We start from the raw sequence: 27,969 nt of genomic DNA on the forward strand, positions 1-27,969 counted from the left end.
CTGTCTGTACCTCTGTCTGGACTGATCTAAGCTAAACTCAGACTTCAGTGAAAGAATGAATACAAGGGCGTTTTCTGAAGGATAAAGGAGGAGGCAAAGGGATAGGTAATCTTGAAGTCGGTTCAGGTCCCACAAGGATAGGCTCCGTGTGGCCCATACGGTGCAACCTACCATGCAGTCAGGAGGATGTGCTAAGTGCATTGGGAAACTGAATAGAAAAGTAAGAGGCAGGATGCCTTAAAAAGTTTCTCCTTAGCAGTATTGCTGAATGAAAGTCCTAAAGCCAAACCAGTTAGGAAGTGGATTTTTCCAACTACAACAACAACAACAAAACTCTATCAACCTGCCCTGTCATCCTACTTTGAAAGGCCCGGAATAACAGAACAAGGAAAGCAAAATAAGAGGTTTGTCTAGAATTCCTCCTATCTGTGACCAATTCCACGTAAGAATATCATCTTCCATACTTGAAAAGAAAACTCGTTCCATAGTAAATATATAGCTTGCAGTCCAGGTTGCAAACAGAAAACATGCACTAAAATATTTTTAGTGAAATATTAAAATAATAATATTTTTAGTAAAATATTTTTCTGCCACCCCAGTGTGTTTCTGCAAAGATTCTATCTTGGGAGTGAGGGGAATGGGGAGAAATGGAAGAAGTGAAGCATTAGAGCTCCCAGAGATAACCAGCCCACGTGCATTGAAATGCTAATAATTAACAGGGTTCAAACTCCACAAAATGAGAAAACCTTTAATTTACAAGTCATCTGTTTCTTTTAAGTTTGTCTACTTACTGTCCTGTAAAGAGACTTGAAATTGCCATGCAGGACTGTACTTTAATATTTTACTGTTTGTGTGTTGTGACATATCATATAACGGCTTTTTTAAAAGGGAAGAAAAGAAAAGGAGGTGGTAACTTTTTTTGCTTTCTTTATCTAACAGGTCATACCATGTCACCTGTTCTTAATGTGTGGCCTGAGCCTAAAACTTTTTCAGTAGATGTGCAATCAAAGCTGTTCTCATTTTATGATATGAATTGTCTTTATCATTCTCATTTTGTCATGAATGTAGAGTGGAGTTTTCCAGAGGCAGCATGACATGATGACATCATCATTCTGATGGCTAATGGAATGTGTGCTTGTGTGTTCATATGTTTTCTAGAGTGTTCTAAGATACTAGGTTTCTGAAATGTGTAAACATTTGGAATATCTGTCTAACTCAGTGGACCAGTATTTTCCAAATAAGTAATCGATGATGTTACAAAATCATGAATAAAAGATTCATTCAAACTGCAGGACAGGGAGTTCCCCTTAGTGGCTCAGCGGCAGTGAACCCATCTAGTATCCATGAGACACTGGTTGGATCCCTGGCCTCAGTGGGTTAAGGATCCGGCGTTGCTGTGAGCTGTGTAGGTGTAGGTCACAGACGAGGCTCAGATCCTGCTTTGCTGTGGCTGTGATGTAGCTCTGCAGCTCTGATTCGACCCCTAGCCTGGAGACCTCCATATGCCACAGGCGTGGACATAAAAAGAAAAAAAAAAAAAAGGAAAGAAACTACTATGGAGGTTCAGTGTAGTATCAGAAAATAAACACAATTTTTTGGAAAGGCTATGGAAATACTCCCTCTCTTTTCCAACAACATCATGTTCATATATTTCCACCAAAACAAGATACTGCAACAAATTGCATAAAAAGGTGCATATGGGAATTCCCACTGTGGTGGGTTAAGAATATGACTGCAGTGGCTCAGGTCGCTGCAGAGGTGCAGGTTCAATTCCTAACCCAGCACAGTAGGTTAAAGGATCCAGAGTTGCCACAGCTGCAGCTAGGATTCAGTCCCTGGCCCAGGAACTTTCTATGCTGTGGGTGAGGCCATAATAAATAATAAATAAATAAGCAGATATGAGAATCCGTTTCAATTCTATTAAATCAGTCCACAAAGAGATCTGAGAAGGTAAAACAATAATTTTTTTTTGTTTTGTAAAGATAGTTTCTTTCATTTAAATGTGGTAGTTGTGTTAATATATGATGTTTTCTTTAAGATAAATATTTTAAAATTACCTTTTTTCGGCCGTACCCCTGACATGCAGAAGTTCCTCGGCCAGGGATTGAACTGGAGCCACAGCAGTGACAATGATGGATTCTTAACCCACTCAGCCACCAGGGAACTCCTCCATTTTTATTTCTAATATCAGTAGGTATAACTCATAAAGACAAAAGCTGGAGTTCCTGTCATGGCACAGCAGAAACAAATCCAACTAGGAACCATGAGGTTGCAGGTTCGATCCCTAACCTCACTCAGTGGGTTAAGGATCCAGTGTTGCCATGAGCTGTGGTGTAGACTGGCAGCTGTAGTTCTGATTAGACCCCTAGCCTGGGAACCTCCATATGCTTCAGGTGTGGCACTGAAAAAAAGCTATTTTGTGGTCCTCAAAATTTTTTCTTAAGTGTAAAATTTCTTCAGTCCAAAACTTTTGAGAAATGCCATATAAAACAGTGGGAAAACTTAAAAAATTATATAAAAAAAAGACAGTGCAGCACTGATGGGAGGTCAGATATATCCAAGGAATATAAGTGAAAGTCCAGAAATAAACCCTTATGTTTATGGTCAGTTTATCTTAAAAAAAAAAAATTCCAGTGCTTCCCTTCATACTTCTAATGATACAGACAGTTCACAGATAGGTCATAGACTATCATTCCAGAATCCTCATAAGTAGGAATTTCTTCAGTGTCTTTCAGCTTTGCTCCTCCTTTAGAAACGTTGGTTGGTTTGACTTTCATTTAGGTTTCTGTCAGTCTTGAAACAATTTAAGCTCACCTTATTTCAGCCCACTATTCTTCATCATACAGAAGAATATCAAGCATATAGAACTTTTCATTTCAGTAATAAAAACAAGCAGCGTCTAGTATTTCCTGAGCATGTACTATATATATGTCAGGCTCTGCGCTGAGTGCTTTATGTTTGTTTTCTCATTTAATTTTCTCAACAGCGCCTACAAATCAGATGAACATGGTCTTTGGTTTGCCAGTTGGTTGGGGTGGTCCTGGTTTCTGCCACTTGTTCAAGAATAACTACTAATAGTATCCACTTCCTAGCACATACATTTCCCATTTTGGACATAAATAATCTGATCACACTCCCTGTAAGATTACTGTCCACAATTTACAAATTAGGAAACTGAGGCATAGAAAGATTGTGTCTTGCGCAAAGTACACGGATAGTAAATGTGGATCTGGGATCTAACCCAGGTCTGTCTAGCTTTGTAGTTCAGTCTTTTAAGAATTATGAGCTGTTTCAGTGCTCCTGAGATTTATGTTGATCCCGACCACAGTAATATATTCCAGAATAAAATAAAGCGTAACACAGAAACTTAGGATAAATTTTCAGTTCAATTGCACTAGTGAAATACAGACATAAGAGACGTGTCATCTCCAAGCTCATCTTTTGCACGGTTCAGAGGCCCGCGTTTGCTATTAACACTGGGCTGAAAAGCAGTGTGTGGGTGGGTGGGCTGGGTGGGGTGGGAGGCAGTTCTTGCAGTTCAGTAAAGCTGAAGGATGCCTATTTATAAAACAAGAATGGTGGCCCAAACTGTTAGAGGGCTTCCTAATAGGGATTCTCCCTGATCATAAGTAACAGAACACTAGTTTTGTTGGGTGTATAAATGTGCCCAGCTTAAAACTGCATCTGCCAGCGCTACTTGCCAATGAAGGAGCTGACCATACCATGCCGTTCTGGGCAATGAAATGCAAGTGAAAGTTGTTGGATGGGGCTTCTGGGAATGTGTTTTTTGTTTGTTTGTTTGTTTGTCTTTTTGCCATTTCTAGGGCCGCTCTGGTGGCATATGGAGGTTCCCAGGCTAGGGGTCTAATTGGAGCTGTAGACGCCGGCCTACGCCAGAGCCACAGCAACGTGGGATCCGAGCCGCGTCTGCAACCTACACCACAGCTCACGGCAACGCCGGATCGTTAACCCACTGAGCAAGGCCAGGGATGGAACCGCAACCTCACAGTTTCCAGTCAGATTCGCTAACCACTGAGCCACGACGGGAACTCAAGGGAATGCTTTCTTAAAATGAAAGGCCCATTTAGCTGACCTTGCCTTCTGCTTTTCTTTACATCTGGAACTCAACTGCTGTACTGGAGCTTGAGCAGCCATCCCGTGACTGCAAAGGAACACGCACATGTTAAGGATGCTGGGTGAAGGGAAGAGAGAAGGTCCTGGCTCTCCGAGGACGTTGTGGATATTCCAGATCAGCCCTGGACTAAAAAAGACGTATATGATAGGTAATACGTTTAAGCTACTGTTTTTTCCAATTGTATTACAGGTAAGCTAAATGTCTAAATCTTACAGTATGACCCCACGCCCCCCTCCCACTTCAATAGGAGGGTATCATTGGAGTTCCCATCGTGGTGCAGAGGCAACGAATCCGACGAGGAACCATGAGGTTGTGGGTTCGATCCCTGGCCTTGCTCAATGGGTTAAGAATCTGGCGTTGCCGTGAGCTGTGGTTTAGGCCAGCAGCTGTAGCTCCAATTGGATCCCTAGCCTGAGAACCTCCACATGCCACGGGTGCAGCCCTGAAAAGTGCACACATGCACGCGCGCGCACATACACACACACACACACACACACACACACATAGGAGGGTATCATTAATAACAGCATTTCTTCCTGCTCATCCTAAATATAGCCTCAGAATCCATCTCAACATAAGTGCCTAAAACCCACAGTGCAGCAGAATCCCCGACATTACCCAGCAGCTCAGGCTTGAGAAGGACGTGGTCCTTGTGTGGTTCTGCAGCTGGCAGCAGAAGGGCAAGTGATCAAGCAGTGACTATTTGCAGCGAGAGGACTGTGATACTGGCCCCTCCTTTCTTGGGCGGGGGCGGGTGGGGGGACCAGTATCCTTTCCTCTGGCACCAAGGCCCCAGGTAATACCCCAGGCTGTGGGTATCCTCATGTCTCTACACTGGCCTCCTTGGCCTCTTTCCATGAGAGTGAAGCCTTTCTTGCTGCGTCTATCAACACTCTGGGCTCTCCCGTGCATTCAAACTGCGGTACCTGCCCTTCTCAGGAATGGGGGCCAGAGGAAAGGGAGGCGCTAGGAGAAAACCTTGGGGTTTGTACCCAGGCTTCAGGGATTAAGTTCTTCATTCACTAAGAAAGGAATTGGCCACACAGAGGGGGTGGGGACCCAGAGTTTGGGGGAACTGGCTGGAGGGAAGGTGAAGTTCGGCCATACTCCTGACTGTAATCCCCACTGTTTCCACTCTGCTCTTAAATAAAGAAGCCTGGGACATAGACACACAGAGGGAGCAATATATTCCAGAATAAAAAAAGGAAAAAACAAAATGGACAGTAAAAATTTAAGATCAGTTTCACCAGTAAAACTGAAATGATCAGTGTGTCGTTTGCATGCTCATCATTCACACAGTTCAGAAGCCCATTACCTTTGAGTCAGAAATGCTACCAGCAATGAAGTTATTTTTCATGCTTGTCCCGGAGCAATTTTTGTAATTATTTGGGAGAATTGCTTGGTCCAAAAATTCAGGACTCACACTCTGGGCACTAAACTACATATATTAGTTAAGCATTTATTATAGAGACAAATCAATACATTGAATCATGTCAGGATTTAAACGTACGTAATTTGTAGTTCCCATTGCAGCACAGCAGTTTAAGAACCTGACTAGTATCCTTGAGGATGTGGGTTCAATCCCTGGCCTCACTCAGTGGGTTAAGAATCGGCATTGTTGAAAGCTGCTATGTAGGTCGTAGATGCAGCTAGAATCTGGTGTTGCTGTGGCTTTGGTATAGGCCCACAGCTGCAGCTCCAATTCAGCCCCTAACTTGGGAACTTCCATATGCTTCAGGTGTGGCCCTAAAAAAAGGGGGTATAAATATTTTTGTTAATGTATTTCACAAGAATATTTACATTTAGGAGATAGATATTCAGGAATATTTGGAAGTTCAACTGCAGAACAAGAATAAATTTATAATTACATCACCTAGTAGATGTGATGCTGAAAGCGTAAACAAACAAACAATTCATTTAGGTTGTGTTAAAAGTTCTCATTGATGGGGTCCTTATCATCTTAAATTACATTATTGGTGATATAGGTCAAAGTAAATAATTTCCACTAGAACTTTTAAAATGAAAACATGAATCTTATTCTGTGTTCAGATTATTGCAATAAAATTAACAGAATCAGCATTTGATTCACTCTTATATTTATGATCAGATGATATTCAACAATGGAGCCAAAACAATTTGATGGGGAAGAATAGCTTATTCAACAAATGGTGGAGTTCCCGTCGTGGCGCAGTGGTTAACGAATCCGACTAGGAACCATGAGGTTGCGGGTTCGGTCCCTGCCCCTGCTCAGTGGGTTAACGATCAGCGTTGCCGTGAGCTGTGGTGTAGGTTGCAGACGCGGCTCGGATCCTGCGTTGCTGTGCCTCTGGCGTAGGCCCGTGGCTACAGCTCCGATTCAACCCCTAGCCTGGGAACCTCCATATGCCACGGGAGCGGCCCCAGAAATAGCAACAACAACAACAAAAGACAAAAAGACAAAGGCAAAAAAAAAAAAAAAAAAATGGTGCTGGGACAACTCAATAGCCACATGCAAATGAATGAAGTTGGACTCTGGCTTCCTTCAATGTACAAAACTTAGCTCAAAATGGATCAGAGACCTAATATACAATCTAAAACTACAAAACTCTGAGAAGTAAACATCCGGAATAAATATTTGCAATCTTGGGTTGCACAAAACCTTCTCAGATTCAACACTAAAAGCACAAATGACAAAAGAAAAAATAGATAAATTGGACTTATCAAAATTAAAAGCTTGTGCTTCTTCAAATGACACCATCAAGAAAATTAAAAAGTGCATAAATCTCTACAAATTGTATGCATATATGTAATATGTATGTATGGTAAAGAACTTATAGGTAGAATATATAAAGAACAAAGAACTCCCTCAGCTCAATACGGAAAGATAAATAACCCCATTTATTTATTTATTCTTTTGGGCCACCTCATGGCATATGGAGTTCCTGGGCCAGGCAGTCTCCCATCCAAGTACTAAACAGGCCCAACCCTGCTTCGCTTCCAAGATCAGGCTCATTCAGGGCAGTATGGCTGTAGACAGGAGGTCCTAAGCCACAGCTGTGGCAACACCAGATCCTTTAACCTACTGTACCAGGCTGGAGACTGAACCTGTGTCCTGGCGCTGCAGAGATTCCACCGATCTCATTGCACTACAGTGAGAACTCAAAGTAACCCAATTTAAAAAACGGTTAAGGAGTTCCCATCGTGGCACCGTGGAAACGAATCCGTTGCGAGTTAGATCCCTGCCCTCGCTTAGTGGATTGGGGATCCGGCATTGCCGTGGCTGCAGTGTAGCTCGCAGATGTGGCTTGGATCTGGCGTGGCTGTGACTGTGGTGTAGGCCAGCAGCTACAGCTCCGATTCGACCCCTAGCCTGGGAACCTCCATGTGCCACGGGTGCAGCCCTAAAAAGACAAAAATAAAAAATAAAAACGGTTAAAGGGGAGTTCCCTTTCTGACTCAGTAGTACCGAACCTATGAAGACTAGTATCAATTAGGACTCGGGTTCGATCCCTGGCCCCAATTGGTGGGTTAAGGATCTGGTGTTGCGGAGAGCTGTGATGTAAGTCACTGTCTCAGTTTGGATCTTACGCGGCTGTGGCTGTGGCTGTGGCAGGCAGCTGCAGCTCAGATTCAACCGCTAGGAACTTCCATATGCCGCAGGTGTGGCCCTAAAAAGACAAAAAAAAAAAAAAGAAAGAAAGAAAAAGAAAATGCTAAACACAAAGCCACAACATGACCTAGCAATTTCACTCCTAGCTGTATGTGCTATATACCTATGAGATATAAAAACATTTCTACATGCAAAAACTTGTACACAAATGTTTATTGCAGCACAATTCTTAAAGCCAAAAAGTGGAAACAGTGCCAATTTCCATCGACAGATGAATTTAAAGAAGTGACATAACTCTACAATATAGCATTTTTCAGCAATAAAAAGGAATGAATTTCTGATACATGCTACAGCATTGAAAACATGCTAAGAGAAATAAGCCTTTGTTTCCATCTTTAATCATCATCTAAAGTTCACTGTATTATTCCCATTTAATACTCAGGGAAATTAAAGCCCAAGGAGACTGAGTTTCTACAGCCACATAAACAACATGTGAAACCTGAATTTTAATCCCAAGGCACATCCTAAACACAAATCAGACACTTTGTGATCTGTACCCACACAGTGCCTTTCTTTCCCTCAACCATGTCCTCAGTGACCACACAAATGCTACCCATCTTTCTTTCCCCTTTCTGTTTTGGTGCCTGGCCTTCTCTCCAGTGTCCTGGGCATAGCTAAACAGTTCCAGTGGAAATCAAGGGATTTTGGAGCTGCAAAGAATCTTTAAAAACTAAGCTCAATCCCCTCATACTCACTCTATAGATGGAAACTGAGATTTATGCAAATCAAACGTCTTGCCCAAGATTCCAGAGCTACTCTGTGAAAGATGCTCTGTTTATTTTGTCTCCCATCCAGTACTCTTTACATTTGACTCATGGTTTTCAAACTTGGTGGTGGTACTCAGAGACATCCCAAGGGGTGCACAGGCTGGGAGAGGGTAGAGGAAGTCATCTTTGTTTTTGTTTGTTTGTTTGTTTGTTTTTTGCCTTTTCTAGGGCCGCTTCCGCAGCATATGGAGATTCCCAGGCTAGGCAGAGCCGTAGCCACTGGCCTGCGCCAGAGCCACAGCGACACTGGATCTGAGCTGAGTCTGCAACCTACACCACATCACGGCAACTCCGGATCCTTAACCCACTGAGCAAGGCCAGGGATCGAACCCGAAACCTCATGGTTCCTAGTCGGGTTCGTTAACCACTGCGCCACGACGGGAACTCCAGGAAGTCATCTTTGGATGATCAACTTCCATACTTCTAAAATTGATCTGCCTGAGGATGTACTTCTGGTCAGGGTATCTTGTTGGTTCTCTAACATTATAAAACAAAGACACAGCTCATTCTCTAATCTTAATGACACGCTGTCCTAAAGCTTAAGAACAAAGACTAATCAAGGCATGACTGAAATCTTGTGTGGGGGGGAAGGCTTTCTAAATCAAGATAAATGACTCATTGGGAGTTCCTGCTCTGGCTCAGCAGATTAAGAATCTGACTAGTATCCATGAGGACACAGGTTCAATCCCTGACCTCGCTCAGTGGGTTAAGGATCCGGCGTTGCCGTGAGCTGTGGTGTAGACATGGCTCGGATACCACGTTGCTGTGGCTGCAGTACAGGCCAGCAGCTGCAGCCATGATTCAACCCCTAGCCTGGGAACTTCCATATGCTGCAGGTGTGGCCCTAAAAAAAAAAAGAAAGAAAGAAAAAGTAAGTGTCTCATCGTAGCAGGAGTATTCTTCTATGAACACATACATACAATACATTTACTAGTATTTAAAAATTATTAAAACATGAAGTACAGGGAATTTCCTGATGAGCTAGTGGTTAGGATTCAGCACTTTCACCACTGCAGCCCAGTTCAGTCCCTGGTCTGAGAACTTAGATCCCACATCAAGCCACTGCACACCACAGCCAAAATAAAAAACCACAAAAACAAAAACCATGAAATATATTTGCAACTTTAATCAATTGTATGTTACTGATATTTGAAATTATGACTAAATCTAGAAGAAAATTTTTAACACGTACATATTTTTATGGTAAAGATGTATGATAAGGTGATCAATAAAAGATCGAACGTGGGTTCAAAAAATACGTTAGTATATTACATTAGGATAAAATTATGTGAGAAACATGGAATGGAAATACAAACTGAAAGAGGAAAATAACAATGTAAAATTTCACCTACTGAAGTTTGGACGTAGTTTTTTTCCTCTTTTCTAGGGCCCACCCCGGGGGCATATGGAGGTTCCCAGGATAGGGATCTAATCAGAGCGACAGCTGCTGGCCTACGCCACAGCCACAGCAACGCCAGATCCGAGCCACATCTGTGACCTCCACCACAGCTCACGGCAACGCCGGATCCTTAACCCACTGAGCGAGGCCAGGGATGGAACCTGCAACCTCATGGTTCCTAGTCAGATTCATTTCTGCTGCACCACCACGGGAACTCCTACTCCAACAATCTTAAAGGCATTTATTGGAAGGATGTTAAGAGCTCATGAAATGACAGGAAGTTGTGATACCGGGCTTGAAAAATAAGTAAATCGCTGAGTAACTGCAGCAGCCAAGAAGCTGGAAAGTGTTAGCAGGATAGGCCGAAAGGGACACCTTTGTTGTGGGGCGTGGCTGCTCCCCCCCCCCCGCCCGAGGAATTCCGACTCACGGGCCCTCCATCTCCTTCCTGCTGTGAAGTAAATCTTTTTGCCCCTTTGTCTTTGTCTTTTTGTCACTTGGTCCAGATTAAAGTTTCTGGAAAAATAGTCACTGGCTGAAAAATCCCGTGTCACGCCGGTGATGCTGGAACATCCGAACGTGGCCTCGCTTGCCTCGAGATGGGAAGGCGCGCACGCTTCTCACCGAGACCGGGGGGGGCGGGATTCCCTCAAACGGGGAGAAGGCTTGGGTACCGGGCCAAGTACAGCTGTCTGCTGCAGCTGTCTAGAACTAAAGCAAAATATGTGTTCCCACACGGCGCAGTTTGTTTTGGTGCCATGTATGTATTTAGGGCCTCTACAATGGCTTAAAAAGTAATAAAAACACATGAATTGAGTGTGATGGTTTTAGAGAAACATAATCCTCTTTCTCTAGTCGAAAGGAATATTCACTACTTCAGATATGGTTATGCTAGAAGTTTTACTTAATGCTCAGCTAAGAATAGAAAGAAATTACAAAATAGACACTTAAAACATCAATGGAAAAAGAACTTAAAATACGTTTGGTTGCATTGTGCCCAAGTTATGTAGGGCTCCAGTCTCAATAGCACACAGTTCTACCTTTCTGTGGAAATTGCCGTAAGTCTGGAAATCCTAAGACCTTGAAAACCACCTACCAAATTTTAAAATGTCTGTATGGGTTTTGAGGAAAGTTTGTGGTGATTGATGTTTCCTGAAAACCCAGTAAGAATTGGGGCTCGTATAAATAAAATGAAGTTTTTTTCTCAGATATGAAAGAAAGGAACCACCTAAGGAAAAAAAAAAAAGGAAAAAAAAGCCAGGGTAAACCTGAAGAGCTGGGGTGAAAACGAAGTCTGCATCTGCACAAAACCCTGTGCATGAGTGTTTACAGGCGCTTTATTCACAATTGTCCAAACTCGGAAGCAGCCGAGATGCTCTTCAAGACGCGAGTGGACAACCAAGCTGCAGTACATTCGGAGAAGGGAAAGAACTGAGTTACTAAGCCACAAAAAGACATGAGTGGGGAGTGGAAAGATAAATTAGGAGTTTGGGATTAACAGATACACACCGCTATGTATAAAACAGATAAACTACAAGGACCTGCTGTGCGATCAGGGAACTATGCTCAGAATCTTATAATAACCTATAATGGAAAAAACTGAAGATTTTATACACACACGGATGTGTATATATATAACTGAATAAGATTATGTATATATACACATGTATGTATATATATAACTGTAGACTATATAACATGTTATATAGTATATATAACTGAATATAAATAAATAAATTTGCTGTATACTGAAACTAACACAACTTGTAAGTCCACTATACTTCAGTTTTAGAAATAGTTATTAGAGGAGTTCCTGTTGTGGCTCAGTGGAAATGAACCTGACTAGTATCCATGAGGACATGGGTTCAATCCCTAGCCCTGCTCAGTGGGTTAAGGATCTGGTGTTGCTGTGCGCTGTGGTGTAGGTTGCAGACGTAGCTTGGATAGGGCATTGCTGTGGCGTGGGCCAGCAGCTGTAGCTCTGATTTGACCCTTAACCTGGGAACCTTCATGTGCCACTGGTGTGGCCCTAAAAAAGCGAAAAAAAAAATTGTGAATCGCTTTTCTGCAGGAATCATCCATTCAGTCTTACTGTTTCTTCCTTAAAAAAAAAAAAATCAACTTTATTGGTGGATAATTCATGTATGGCAGAGTAACAAATGCGTAAGTCATACAATCACCACATGATCAAAACAAAACCAAAAGTTTTCCAAAAAAAATTTCCTCCCACCTCATTGAAATCAAAACCTACCACCACCCACCCCAGGCACCTAACTGTAGATTAGTTTTCATGTTCTAGAATTTCTGATGAATTGAATCATAGAGTATGTGGTTCTGGCTTCTCTTGCTTAGTGTGATGTTTTTGAGCTTCCTCGTGTCGTAGCAGCAACTCATTTCCTTTTCTTGCCGAGTAGTACTCCATTGCATGGCTATACCCACGGTTTGTGCACTCTCCTGCGGTTGGACTTCCAGGTTGCTTCCAGTTCAGGACTGCGATGAATAAGACTGCTGTGACATTCACGTATCCACCTTGGGGTATCATGGCAAAGAGTTTCACTCCCCTGAAAAAAAAGTCCCCTGTATTTCATCTATTCCACCCTTCCTCACTCCCCTCAAATGTCTGGCAATTGCTGATCTTTTGAACACCGTCATAGGTTTACTTTCCTAGAATATAATTATAATTGTCATGATACAGTTTAGTCTTTTCAGGCAGGCTTCTTTTCCTTAACAATGTGTATTTAAGATTCATCCACGTCTTTTCACGGCCTGATGGCTCTTTTCTTTTCATCACTGAAGAATATTCCCTTATACTGATGTACTGCAGTTTGCGTATCCATTCACCTACTGAAAGATACCTTGGTTGTTTCCACTTTGGGGAGATTATGAATAAAGCTGATGACGTTGTTATTTGTTTGTAGGTTTCTGTGTAGACATAAAATCTCACATCAGTTGGGGAAATACTTGGGAGTACAACTGCTGAATCATATGGTAAGATTATATTTAGGCTATTTTTAACTTGTAAGACGTTGCCAATGTGTCTGCACCATTTTCCACTCCCCTCAAGCAAGTGAATGGAAGTCCCTCTTCTCCACATCCTCACCTCCCACAGGTTTCATCAGCGTTTTGGATTTTAGGGGTTTGAATAGGTATGTGGTGGTATCTAATTTTTGTTTTAATTTGAAGTTTCCTAATGGCAGATGCTATGGAGTATTTTTTTCATATACTTGCTATGTCTGTATCTTCTTTTTAAAATTTTATGGAGGTAGTTGATTTACAGTGTTGACTTCTGCTGTGCAGCAGAGTGACTCAGTTATACACACATATATATGTATGCATATATGAGTGTGTATATATATGTATGTACATATATATGTACACACATTCTTTCATATTCTTTTCCATTATGGTTTAATCACAGGATATTTCTTTTTTTTTTTTTTTTTTTTGTCTTTTGTCTTTTGTTGTTGTTGTTGCTGTTTCTTGGGCGGCTCCCGCGGCATATGGAGGTTCCCAGGCTAGGGGTCGAATCGGAGCTGTAGCCACCAGCCTACGCCAGAGCCACAGCAACGCGGGATCCGAGCCACGTCTGCGACCTACACCCCAGCTCAACGGCAACGCCGGATCGTTAACCCACCGAGCAAGGGCAGGGACCGAACCTGCAACCTCATGGTTCCTGGTCGGATTCGTTAACCACTGCGCCACGACGGGAACTCCAGGATATTTCTGTATATCTTTTTTTGATGTGTTCTTTTCATATCTGTTGCCCATTTTTTAAAAATTGGGTTGTTTTCTTATTGTTGAGCTATAATATTTCTTGGTATATTAGTTATACAAGTCTTTTATCAAATACGTGTTTTACAAATATGTTCTGCCTATCTGAGGCTGGTCTTTTGACTCTCTTTCGCAGAACCAATGTATTCAATTTTTATAAAGTACAACTTATAAAGTTTTTCTCTCGTGGATCATGCTTTTATCATATCTTAAAATTTATCACCAAACCCAAAGTTATCTATAATTTCTCCTTTGTTTCCACTAGAAGTTTTATAGCTTTGCATTTTACTTTTTTTTTTTTTTTGTCTTTTTGCTATTTCTTGGGCCGCTCCCGCGGCATATGGAGGTTCCCAGGCTAGGGGTCGAATCGGAGCTGTAGCCACCAGCCTATGCCAGAGCCACAGCAACTCGGGATCCGAGCCGCGTCTGCCACCTACACCACAGCTCACGGCAACGCCGGATCATTAACCCACTGAGCAAGGGCAGGGGCCGAACCCTCAACCTCATGGTTCCTAGTCGGATTCGTTAACCACTGCACCACGACGGGAACTCCTATAGCTTTGCATTTTAAAACAAAGTCTATGAACCATTTTTTAGTCAATTTTCATTAACTAAAGATGTGTAAAGAGGTTTTTTGTTTGTTTGTTTTGTTTTGTTTTTGTCTTTTTGCCTTTTCTCGGGCTGCTTCCTGTGGCATATGGAGGTTCCCAGGCAGGGGGGTCTAATCAGAGCTGTAGCCACTGGCCTACGCCAGAGCCACAGCAATGCAGATCCGAGCCACGTCTGTGACCCACACCACAGCTTATGGAAACGCTGGATCCTTAACCCACTGAGCAAGGTCAGGGATCGAACCTGCAACCTCCTCGTTCCTCGTCGGATTTGTTAACCACTGCACCACGACAGGAACTCCTAAAGAGTTTTTTAATATTTCATTTTCTTTCAGTTCATTACTGGTATTTAGAAATAGTTATTGGAGTTCCCGTCGTGGCGCAGTGGTTAACGAATCCGACTAGGAACCATGAGGTTGCGGGTTCGGCCCCTGCCCTTGCTCAGTGGGTTAACGATCCGACGTTGCCGTGAGCTGTGGTGTAGGTTGCAGACGCGGCTCGGATCCCGCATTGCTGTGGCTCTGGCGTAGGCCGGTGGCTACAGCTCCGATTCAACCCCCAGCCTGGGAACCTCCATATGCCGCGGGAGCGGCCCAAGAAATAGCAACAATAACAACAACAACAACAACAAAAAAAAAAGACAAAAGACAAAAAAAAAAAAAAAAAAAGAAATAGTTATTATATCTTATGATAATAATGTTTATTTATGTCTTTCGAATAATGTATTCCATCTGACTTGTGAAATTTATTGGCATAAAGTTCTTCATAGTATTTTTTTTTTTTTTTTTTTTTTTTTTGCTATTTCTTGGGCCGCTCCTGCGGCATATGGAGGTTCCCAGGCTAGGGGTCCAATCGGAGCTGTGGCCGCCAGCCTACGCCAGAGCCACAGCAACGCAGGATCCGAGCCGCGTCTGCAACCTACACCACAGCTCACGGCAACGCCGGATCGTTAACCCACTGAGCAAGGGCAGGGACTGAACCCGCAACCTCATGGTTCCTAGTCGGATTCGTTAACCACTGCGCCACGACGGGAACTCCTATAGTATTTTAAATGTATACTGTCTCTTTTCATTTTTTTAACCTGCTTAGCTAGTAACTCATTATTTTTATTCACTTTTACACAGGGTAAACTTTTTTTTTTTTTGCTTTTTAGGACTCCACCTGTGGCATATGGAATTTCCCAGGCTAGGGGTTGAATCAGAGCTGCAGCCGCCGGCCTATGCCACAGCCACAGCAAAGCCAGATCCGAACCACGTCTGCGACCTACACCACAGCTCACGGCGATGCCAGATCCTTAACCCACTAAGTGAGTCCAGGGATCGAACCCGCCTCCTCATGGATGCTAGTCGGGTTCATTACCACTGAGCCACAATGGGAACTCCTACAAAGAGTAAACTTATAGGGGTTCCCGTCGTGGCTCAGTGGTAAACGAATCTGACTAGGAACCATGAGGTTTCGGGTTTGATCCCTCCTGGCCTCACTCAGTGGGTTAAGGATCTGGCATTGCCATAAGCTGTGGCGTAGGTCGCAGATGAAGCTTGAATCCCGAGTTGCTGTGGCTGTGGTGTAGCCCAGCAGCAACAGCTCCAATTAGACCCCTAGCCTGGGAACCTCCATGTGCTTCGGGTGCAGCCCTAGAAAAGACAAAAGAGAAAAAGAGTAAACTTTTAGTTGTTAGTTTTTGTTTATCCACTTTCTGTTTTATTGACTTCTACTCTGCTCTTCACTATTTCTTTCCTCCTGCTTATTCTGGGTTTAACTCACTCCTCTTTTACTAGCTTCTTAACGATAAAGCATAGATTGTTGAGTTTAGATCTCAATTTTTAAATATACACACTATCCAGATAATTAGACTCTTCTCATATCTTTTGACTGCTAGTTTCTACTTTAATTGCATTATGATCAAAGAACATGCTCACTATAACTTCAGTAAGTATAAATTTATCAAAACTTGCTTTATGGTCCAAGATATGCCCTATTTTAGTGATTATTCTACAGCCATTTTAAAAAAATATGTATTCTTCTGTTGTTGAGTGTAGTGTTCTTTATTAAAAACGTTTTTTTCTGTAAATGCTAATGGGTCAATTTGGCGTAAAGGTCTTCTGTATTCTTACAGATGCACTACTTAATCTACGATTCCTATGCCGAGTGAAACCGCCTGCCGCAACTGTGGGTTTTTCCATTTCCCCTTAATTCTGTAAACCTTTGCTTCATGCATTTTGAAATGCTGTTATTAAGTGCGTACACATTGAGAAATCATGTATTCCTCATGAATTTAACTTCCTCCCCATTTTTCATACTGAATTTTTCTCCTGGCGAAGGGGTCATATCTTCACCTTCTTCACTTATCTAGTAATTTGATTTGTAATTATTTATCTAGTAATAAATCTAGTAATTTAATTTTTTTCTTTTTAGGACTGTACTCACGGCATATGGAAGTTCCCAGGCTAGGGGTCGAATCAGAGCTGCAGCTGCCGGCCTACACCACAGCCACAGCAGTTTGGGATTCGAGCCTCTTCTGTGTCCTACATCATAGCTCACAGCAACACCTGATCCTTAACCCACTGACTGATGCAAGAGATTGAACCTGCATCCTCATGGATACAAATCAAGTTGGTTACCACTGAGCCTCAACGGGAACTCTATTTTTTTATGAGCAGTTGAGCATTATGAATGTTATGTTTTGGAATACTTGAATTTTTGCTGCTTTCTAAATAATGCTAAATTGGCTTCCCAGGCAATTTAGTTGCTTGGGTATCAGCTTGATCACATCAAGGCCTACGTAAAGACGTAAAGCAGTTTTAGTCTAATGCTTATTTAACTTAACTACGGCATAGCAGTTTGGGGTTCTCTATTGAATGCGCCAGGCTTTTCATAGGTTTTCTTCACTCTGGTTAGCAACACATGACATGTCTCTCAGCCCTCTAGGAATCCTTTAGCTCATAGCTCTCAGTTTTTATTCTTTGCCCAGCCTCGTGCAGTTTCGTTTTTCATAGGTTCAGATTATTATTCTGCCAAATAATCAAGGAACTCCATATGCAGGTTTTTGGAACTCCTTCTTTGCACAGCTCCCTCCTCTTTGTGCTTTGCCCCACACACTGCAGCCCCTCCGCCTCTCCAAGGCCTTATTTCTGGATTTCTGGCTCATCAGCGCAGGGAGAGCTCCCTCCTGTGATATCTGGATTTCTCCTCCTGGAACTATGATCCAAAAGTCACCCCCAGGAAGAAAGCTGTAACAAACAAAAGGTACACTTTATTGTTTCCTGTCTTTCAATGTCTGAAAAGAAATGGCTTCAAACATTTATTTCATACATTTTGTCTTGTTTTCTAGTTGTTTATAGCAGATGGCAAGCCCCATACTGGTAACCTCTTCATGAGTGGAAGCAGAAGCCTGTTAGCCTAATTTTATTTTATTTTTTTGCTTTTTTTTTTTTTTTTTTTTTTTTTTTTTGTCTTTTTAGGGCTGTACCCATGGCATATGGAAGTTCCCAGGCGAGGGGTTGAATTGGAGCTGCAGCCACTGAGCTGCGGCTGCCAGCCTGCATCACAGCAACGCCAGATCCATGCTGCATCTGTGACCTACGCCACAGCTCACTGCAACGCCGGATCCTTAACCCACTGAGCGAGGGAGGACAGGGATTGAACCTGAATCCTCATGTATACTAGTCAGATTCATTTCCACCAAGCCACAATGGGAACTGCAGTTAGCCTCATTTTAAATGTGAATGTATAACCCAGAATCAGCAGACTTTTGAGAGCCACAGAACACAAATATACTTGAAATTTCAGAATATAGTATGAATGCTACAACATTGAATATATATTATATATACCATGAAGTTATGTCAGTATACTCTATATAATGAAATTATTTTAATTTGTTAGGACTGCTGTAACAAATTATCACAGACTGGGAACTTAAAACAACATAAATTTTATTGTCACAGTTTTGGAGGCTAGAAATCCAAAATCTGGGTACCAGCAGCATCGGGTCCTCCTAAGGACTGTGGGGAAGGAGCTCTTCCGTGCCTCTCCCCAGCTTCTGGAGGCTTCTTGGCTCAGCTGCATCACCCCCATCTCGCCTTTCCCTTGACGTGGCATTCTCTCTGTGTGTATATCGGTCTCCACAGCTCCCCCTTTTTAAGGACATCAGTGGCACTGGATGAGGAACCCATCCTACTTCAGTATGATCCCGTCTTAACTAATTGTGCCTGCAGTCACTCTATTTCCAAGTAAGGTCACATTCTGAGATACTAGGGATTAGGACTTCACCTTATGAATGGGGGGGGGCACAGTTTAATCCATAACACTAATAAAGATGCTGTTGACAAAAATATGTGAGATGGAAAGGGAACAGAAGAGATAGAGGAAAAAAATGGAAAAGACGAATATCCTGGTATCACAAAACAGGAAGGTATCATGAGATATTGACAAAAGTTTATAAAACATGAAATATTAGTTTTGATGTATTATTTAAAAGTTATAGGAGTTCCTCTTGTGGCGCAATGGAAACAAATCGAACTAGTATCCACAAAGATGCGGATTCGATCCCTGGCCTTGCTCAGTGGGTCAGGGATCTGGCATTGCCGTGAGCTGTGGTGTAGGTCACAGATGTGGCTTGGATCCGGTGTTGCTGTGGCTGCGGCTTAGGCCGGCGGCTGCAGCTCCAATTTGACCCCTTTACTGGGAACTTCCACATGCCATGCGAGTGGCCCTTAAAAACAAAGAGTTATCAGGATAACCAATGGCAGGGTTAGCAAACGGATACTTATAGGAGCAAAACAAGCAACATAAATAGGAAGCAGGGTTCAGGTTTGGTGCTTGTGTTTACCTTGCAGATATGAGGAGAACCTTGGCATAATAGTAGGTGCCTGCCCCATCTGGAGAACACAGCCACTTAACTACCTTTTAGGGGCCATATCTGCCATGTGTTGGGTTAGTGCCCCCCCCCCATTCATAGCCACCTGAAACCTCAGAAAGAGATCTTGTTGCTGTGGCTCCGGCGCAGGCTGGCAGCTACAGCTCCGATTCAGCCCCTAGCCTGGGAACCTCCATATGCCTCGGGTGCAGCCCTATAAAGATAAAAAGGCAAAAAAAAAAAAAAAGGAGATTTGGACTAAGAGACATGGACACAGCGAGGGAAGAAGGCCACGTGAAGCTAGAGGTAGAAATTTGAGTGATACAACTACAAACCAAGGAATGCCAGGAATTGCTGGCAACCACCAGAAGTTCAGAAGAGGCAAGAAGGGATTCTTCCCTAGAGCCTTTAGCAGGAGCATGGCTCTCCTAACACCTTGATTCTGGACTTGGGGCTTCCAGAACAGTGAGATTTGTTTTCTGTTTTATGCTTCCTGGTTTGTGGTACTTTGTTACAACAACCATAGGAAACTAAAAGGTGGGCCGTCTGACTCTTTTGTGGGGCTAAGCATTTGGAATTTTTAAATGTTAAATCCTACAATATTTCATGTTGGTTTTCCTGTTTTTGAACTCACTGCAGTTCAAACAAAACACATCTATAGTCAGATCTAGCTTCCATTTGCAACCTCTGCAAGAGAGAAACTAAATGCAGTGCAGGCACATGACTAAAATGCCGAGGGAGGGAAGCGAACTGAGCCGAGCTATCAAAGTGCTGAACGCCTTTTCGTCAAAGCAGGAGGCAAAGAGGAAATGTCTGAAGTTGATTAATGAGATACGAACATGATTCAAAGGAGTTGCCTCTCAAAAATGGTACCGGGGTGGGGCAGGTGATGTTGCTTTTTGTTTGTAGTTCTTTTATATTCCTTGGTTTTGAAAGGTAGGTGGGCATTCCTATCAGGCTTGCCAGGAAGCTGCTCTAGAAGTGAGGGACTATGTATTTCTGCCATTGATGATACTAGAAGCCAAGGGCTGAGAAAAGTTTGAAGAAGTAGCAAAGGCCCTGCTGCTCTCTAGAGAAAAATAGGTCTTAGAACCTTTCAAAGAATGTGCACATTTCAAAAACAGCATGTACACATTTCCACACTCTTCTATTTCCCAGATTTTGTCTTTATGAAGGTCACGACAGCCCTAATCCTGAGTGTGCTTTCAACTATAGAAAGGAAACCACTGAGTCATGTCTTATAATAGCAAGAAACTAAAACATTAAGAATATGTTCTGGCCGCTTCCTTTCAAAATCTCCTGTGAAAAACCCTGCAGATGCCATCTGTGTTTCGTGGAGGTACTTGTGCCCTTCAAAGAGGGAGTATCCTTAATTACACAGTCGTTCATAACATCTGACATGACTAATGATTTTAAATGATCAATCAAAGGAACCAAACCGTAGAACCTGCACAAGAGGGAAATCATCTCTAACTACACCCAGATTATCTTGAAATTCTTGTTTCCATAAAAAACCTACCAACGCATTAGCAGTTTATATTTCCATGAAGTTTGCTGATTGAGTTTACAGATTTCGGTAGTTACTCAGAATGTCTGGGTTGCTTCTAAGAGCAGCATTAATAAATTAAAATGGGGTTAAACTTGAGACTAATGTTATTGTGTGTCACTTTCTTCCCTCTCTGACACTGATATTGGCCAATATCTAGACTGTCTCCCTCAATCTCTTCTCCACACTAGTCCTGAGGGATTTTACTCAAAGGCAGATCTGCGTACAGCCTCCCCCTAACCTAAATCCTTTAATGACTCTCCACTGGTGTCCTGACAGATGGACGGTTTTTCTTTCTCTGCTCACCTTTCTGGACTCCACTTCTCAGCATCCCAGTCAGTCCGGATGTGGTGCTTGCCGGTCCCTGAACCAGAGCTCCTGGGCATGGTGCCTTCCTCATTCTTCCTTCCCAGGGCTAACTCCTGCGTAGCCACAGATGTTCCACTTAGGTCCCCCTCCTCCAAAGAGGGGCCTTCTTCACCTCCAAAACTGGGTTGTCTACCATCTTGGCTATTTCCACGGCGTCTTGTTGGATAATAAGCTTGGTGTCTTTGCTCATTCTCTTCTGACCCTAATTTCCCTAGCTGACTTCTAATCCTAGGACCATTAAAGTTGGTTTTACTGAGAAAGTTTCTCCTTTTGTTTCTAAATAATGACTTTAGCTCTCAGCTCGTTTACAACGCAGACGTATCCCAAACCAGATGAATACTCAGGCCCCTCACCTCACCCTCAAATTCCTTTACATTCAGTCGCCTTGTTCCCATTTCCCACAAGGGGTGTCCCAGGTAAACACCAAATTATACAAAATCGAACAAACAAACAAACCAAAATTTCTACCAAAGAAAAAGCGTTCTTTCTCATAGAAAAAATATAGTCAACATCCACTCTTCTGACTTTACTTTTGAATGTAAGTTTCCTGAAAGTTGGAATTATATTCCCATTGTTTAGCATATTACGCAAAATAGCAGGCCATCGCTAAATGTTTATGGCTGATGATTTTTTAAACTTGATTTCCCTTCATCCCTAGACTTATTAGTGAAAACTTATTGCATGAGGTTTTTTGTTTGTTTTTTTCACAAAAATTTTACTTGAGAATGACAGGATTCATGCAAGTTAAATAGTTTGTCCTATTTTATAAAAAGTTATGAAATAGGAGTTCCTGTCATGGCTCAGCAGTTAATGAACCCGACTAGCATCCATGAGGACGCCAGTTCGATCCCTGGCCTAGATCATTGGGTTAAGGATCTGGCATTGCTGTGAGCTATGGTATAGTTGCAGATGTGGCTCAGATCCCAAGTTGCTGTGGGTAGGCTGGTGGCTACAGCTCTGATTGGACCCCTAGCCTGGGAATCTACATGTGCCTTGGGTGCAGCCCTAAAAAGACAAAAAGACAAAAAAAAAAAATTATAAAATAGTTGATAAAAAACTAGAAATTCTGATCCAGATGAAACTGGATATGCTGCAGGAATTTTTTTCCTGATAATTTTTTGTATTTTCTCTGAAAAATCTAGATGTTTGGAAGTCTTTGATTTAAACAAAATTCTTCAAAATCAAAAGAAAATTCAAAGTGCCTATATTTCAGAAAAGGTAGGATTGGCCTAAATCGGAAAAAAAAAATATTTACACCATATGACATTGACTTCCTTCTAAAATACGTTCCAAAACATGAAAGATTTTGGGAGTTCGGTCGTGGAGCAGTGGAAATGAATCTAACTAGGAACTATGAGGTTGTGGGTTTGATCCCTGGCCTCGTCAGTGGGTTAAGGATCCAGCGTTGCTGTGAGCCGAGGTGTAGGTCACAGACGAGGCTCAGATTTGGCTTTGCTGTGGCTGTGGTGTAGGCCGGCAGCTACAGCTCCAATTAGACCCCTAGCCTGGGAACCTCCATATGCTGAGGGTACAGCCCTAGAAAACACAAAAGACAAAAAAAAAAAAAAAAAAGAAAGAAAGAAAGAAAGAAAGAATGATTTCTTACTCCTTTCCCTTTTTTTTTTGATATTCACTTCAGATTCAAAGGAGAAATTTTAAATGTCATCAGGAAAACTTAGCTGTCACTTTTGCATGGTTTTTAATCCAATAATCCTATGCACAACTACAGCCCATTAAGCATCCTGCTGAAGACATTTGCAGATAATAACTCATTTACTTTTCAGAACCCCCGTGGGGTAGGTATTACTATCATCCATATTAAACAAGTGCAGAAATACGAGCTCCAAGAAATTACATGATTTTCTCAACATCACAAAACTGGCAAGGAGCAGAACCTTAAGTGATATTTGTAAATGTTAGAGAAAGAAGAAGAAGAGGGGCTAAAAATGAGAATTCATCTAAAAAAGACGTAACGGTTTTGAAACATTTTTTTCACAGCTGTTTGTGGATGACAGCTGGTTAGTGCCTCGAAAGACAATATGGGGTCAAAGCAGATGCGTTTGCACCCCTTGACCACTGAAAGTGAAAGGTAAACAAGTAATTACTTCAGAAAGCCCAGGGGAAAAAAATTTTTTTTAATCAAGCCTTTTTACTATCAGCAGAGATGACAAATTGTTGAATCCTACAGTAGCCATGAAAGGCACCATTCTAGTCATAAGAACCCAAAGACACAAAACAGATGTGCTTCTTCTCTGACAGAAAAATTTCTATCCTCTTTGGTGGAAAGTTTATTTGAAATGCCACCACCTAGACTGTAACTACTTGAGGCTCTTTTTCCTTATTACTATAAACAGCCTTGGGAGTTCCTATTGTGGCTCAGCGGTTAACAAACCTGACTAGTATCCATGAGGATGAGGGTTCAATCCCTGGCCTCGCTCAGTGGATTAAGGACCCAGTGTTGCCAAAAGCTGTGGTGTAGTTTGCAGATGCAGCTTGGATCCCGAGTTGCTGTGGCTGTGGCATAGGCCAGCGGCTGCAGCTCTGATTCAGCCCCTAGCCTGGGAACCTCCATATGCCGCGGGAGCGGCCCAAGAAATAGCAAAAAGACAAAAAAAAAAAAAAAACAAAAAACAGCCTTGGAGATAGTTCATGGATGTGTTTATGTCGCCGCTGGCCCACCATTCAGCTCCCCCGGAAAGGAGCCAGTGTTGATTATTGTTGTGTCTTTTGGCCCTGCCACCACCTTCTGATTTAGGGCTGGGAAGTAAGTTTAGCGACATAGAACCCCTGTTTGCCTTTCTCTTGATGAGGACACCCTGGGTGTCCAGGACACCTGATTCAGTCTAACATTTGAGTGACCTTCCCATCCCTTCCAGCATCTCAGGGAAATAGCATCACTTAATGGGTGCCAGCTTCCGCTTCCATCCCCTGAGGGCACCCGTACGATTTACAGGAAAAGTCAGGTGATGGGCATATTAATTAGGAGTGAGACTAATGTATATACACACTCCTACGTATAAAATAGGTGACAAACAAGGACCTACTGTATAACACAGGGAACTCAATATTTCGTAATAACCTATGAAGGAAAAGAATCTGAAAAACAATATATCTCTTGTGTATGCAACTGAATCACTTTGCTGTATCCCTGAAACTAACACAACATTGTAAATCAACTATACTCAATTTAAAAAAAAAACTTTAGGGGGTTTCCGTCGTGGCTCAGTGGTTAACGAATCCGACTAGGAACCATGAGGTTGCTGGTTCCATCCCTGGCCTTGCTCAGTCGGTTAAGGATCCGGCATTGCCATGAGCTGTGGCGTAGGTCGCAGACGCAGCTTGGATCCCGTGTTGCTGTGGCTCTGGTGTAGGCTGATGGCTACAGCTCCCATTTGACCCCTAGCCTGGGAACCTCCATATGCCACGGGAGCAGCTGAAGAAATGGTAAAAAGACAAAAAAAAAAAAAACTTTAAAAAAATTACAGGAGGAGTTCCTGTCATGGTGCAGCAGAAACAAATCCGACTAGGAACCGTGAGGTTGCAGGTTTGATGCCTGGCCTAGCTCAGTGGATTAAGGATCTGGTGTTGCTGTGAGCTGTGGTGTAGGTCACAGATATTTGCAGCTTGGATCCTGTGATGCTGTGGCTGTGGCGTAGGCCGGTAGCTGTAGCTCCGATTGGACCCCTAGCCTGGGAACCTCCATGTGCTGCGTGTGTGGCCCTAAAAAGCAAAAAAAAAAAAAAAAAAAAATTTTAAATTACAGAAAGAGTCTTCAGTTATGAAATGGCTTATCTCTGCTGTGTGCTCCTGGGGACAGCCAGGCTCCTTTAAGAGCTCTGTCTACCTCCCTTACCTAGCATCACTTTCATATCACCTTACTCAGAGAGTTTGAAGGCTAGAAAGTCACTCTGTTTTTAAGAGAGTCTGGATCTTCCTTTTTTACATACAGTGCAAAAAAGTATCAATTCACATCTCACTTTCATTCTGAGGTTTTACTCATAGCCTCTGGAAGGTCTTGGCTTAATGAACCCCTCCATCTCTCGGCCTTTTTCTTGGAATTGAGATCTGAAAGAGGTTTGCTGTCAGTGGGAGTTGTGGCTTGGGCTCTCACCGTCTGACAGGCAGCCGGATCCAAGGGATTAGCAACGGTGATAGCTGAGCCTGTTACTTGGCAGGAGGCGACACAAAGGTAGGTCTTGACAAGTCAGAGCATGTGTGGTCTCAACGATAGCAGCTCTCCTGCTGTGCTCATGTGGCCAATGAAACTGCCGCTGGAAACTGTTCGGATAATGGGTCCTATGTTTTATGCTTCAACAGATCACTACAAGTCAACAGAAATAAATTCATTCTCAGAACAAACTTTTTTGGAGTGCTTGTAAGACTTTGCCTGTAAACTGCTTTTAAAGTACACTTTTACTAGGGAGTTCCCATCATGGCTCAGCAGAAACGAGTCTGACTCGCATCCGTGAGGACGTGGGTTTAATCCCTGGCCTTGCTCAGTGGGTTAAGGATCCAGCGTTGCATGTTCAACATCACTCATCATCAGAGAAATGCAAATCAAAACCACTCGGAGGTATCACTTTACACCAGCCAGAATGGCCTTCATCAAAGAGTCTACAAACAATAAGTGCTGGAGAGGGTGTGGAGAAAAAGGAACCCTAGTACACTGTTGGTGGGATTGTAAATTGGTGCAACCACTGTGGAAAACAGTATGGAGATGCCTCAGAAAACTAAATATAGAACTACCATTTGATCCAGCAATCCCACTCCTGGCCATCTACCCAGAGAAAACCATGTCTCGCAAAGACACATGTACACCGATGTTCATTGCAGCACTATTTACAGTAGCCAAGACATGGAAACAACCTCAATGTCCATCAACAGAGGAGTGGATCCAGAAGATGTGGTACATATACACAATGGAATATTACTCGGCCATCAAAAAGAATGAAATACCGGCATTTTTAGCCACATGGATGGACCTAGAAACTATCATGCTAAGTGAAGTCAGACGTACAATGAGACACCAACATCCAATGCTTTCACTGACATGTGGAATCTGAAAAAAGGACAGACGGAACTTCTTTGCAGAACAGATGCTGACTCACAGACATTGAAACACTTATGGTCTCCGGAGGAGACAGTTTGGAGGGTGGGGGGATGTGCTTGGGCTGTGGGATGGAAATCCAGTGAAATCAAATTGTTATGATCATTACACAACTACAGATGTGATAAATTCATTTGAGTAATAAAAAATTAAAAAAAAAAAAAAGAAACACCAAAAAAAAAAAAAAAAAAAAAGGGATCCAGCATTGCCATGAGCTCTGGTGGAGTTCGCAGACAGGGCTCGGATCCCATGTTGCTGTGGCTGTGGTGTAGGCCGGCGGCTACAGCTCCGATTCAGCCCCTAGCCTGGGATCCTCCATATGCCACAGATGTGGCCCTAAGAAGACAAAAAAAAAAAAAAAAAAAAAAAAATTGTTATGTTATACAGTGTTGTTGGACACATATTTTACCCTTTATAATATCTGCCCCCATGTATAACTTCTAACTCACTTTAGTTCTTGAATCCTTCTCTCTCTTAGGGTTTCGAGATTCAGTCCTCAGAGGAAAGCTCAAGGGGAAATGGAGAGGGTGGGAAGAGTGAGACTGAGTTGGCGGTACTCTGCTCTGCCGTTTGTAAGTACTTCATTTACTCTTACTTAGCCGCGATTTCCCATCAGTGAAATAGCAAGGTGATAGTGCCTCACCTATTGCTACAAAATTCTCATAGTAATACTGGGGAATGTGGGTGCATCGTCTGAGCCAGCATACGAGGTACGTCCTGCCAAACATTGTACAGAGGGAGCTACGTCTTGAAGGGCTTAGTTGACCTGCCCAAGGTCACTCACAATGTACTACACTGAGTTCATACATTACCCCAGACTCACTTGGATCCCTGACCCTGCCTCCTAACCTTGGCCTTTTGGCCTCTTGGCCCCAGCCACAGTGACACTGGATCCAAGCCGCATCTGCAACCAACGCCACAGCTTATGGCAATGCCGGATCCTTAACCCACTGCGCAAGGCCAGGGATCGAACCCACATCCTCACAGACACTATGTCAGGGTCTTAAGCTGCTGAGGCGCAGCAGGAGCGCCTTCCTTCCTCTTCTTAGTGGGGTGTCCCAAGTACAAGCGCGCCATGCAGCACCTCCAGAGATGTCTGTGTGACAGCTGCATTTTCTTGTGAAGCTGGGACCAGCTTGGTAACTCACACATGGTATTTGCTTCTGCTTTTTTCTTTTTTCCATCATTCTTTGCTGCCTCTAGATTGCACCTCCCAATAAAACAGCTGACGTGACCACGCTCTAGAACTATGCTGTCCAATTCAGGATCCACTGGCCCCGTTTGGGTATTTAAATTAAAATTAATTAATCCAAATTGGGAGTTCTCGGAAGTTCACTTATGGTGCAGTGGGTTAAGGGTCTGGCCTTGCCACAGCTGTGGCACAGGCCGCAGCTGCAGTATGAGTTCAATCCCTGGCAGGGGAATTTCCACATGCAGTGGGCGGAACAAAAAAAATTTAGGAGTTCCCAGGCGACTCAACAGACTAAGGATCTGGCATTGTCACTTCTGTAGCTCGGATTGCTGCTGTGGTGTGGGTTCCAACCCTGGCCCCAGAATTTCCGTATGCCATGGGTGTGGCCAAAACTGTTAATTAATTAATTAAAATTAAATTAAAAATCATTTCCTCTGTCACATGAGCCGTGTTTTGAGAGCTCAGTAGCCACATGCGGTAGAAGCAGGCACAGGACTGGAGAGCCCAGAAACATGTCCGTCGTCCCAGAAAGTTCCGCTGGGCGGCACTCCTCTAAACCTTGTCGTGA

At 42.9% G+C, this 27,969-nt stretch overlaps 1 long non-coding RNA gene across 5 annotated transcripts in view; it reads left to right on the forward strand.

The window, feature by feature from the left end:
* LOC102157930 overlaps window positions 3,935-27,969 on the forward strand; it is a 34,896-nt gene continuing 10,861 nt past the window's right edge. The window contains exons 1-4 of one of the 5 annotated variants that reach the window (XR_002340335.1): window positions 3,935-4,283; window positions 12,365-12,938; window positions 17,434-17,575; window positions 26,688-26,781. This is a non-coding gene — a long non-coding RNA (uncharacterized LOC102157930). Of the gene's footprint in view, window positions 4,284-12,364; window positions 13,277-17,433; window positions 17,773-25,419; window positions 25,633-26,687; window positions 26,782-27,969 lie in introns of those variants that run through there. The other 4 variants (XR_002340336.1, XR_002340338.1, XR_002340334.1 and 1 more) reach the window with 4 other exon arrangements.

The sequence above is a fragment of the Sus scrofa genome, chromosome 18, assembly GCF_000003025.6.
Source record: "Sus scrofa isolate TJ Tabasco breed Duroc chromosome 18, Sscrofa11.1, whole genome shotgun sequence".
NCBI lineage: Eukaryota > Metazoa > Chordata > Mammalia > Artiodactyla > Suidae > Sus > Sus scrofa.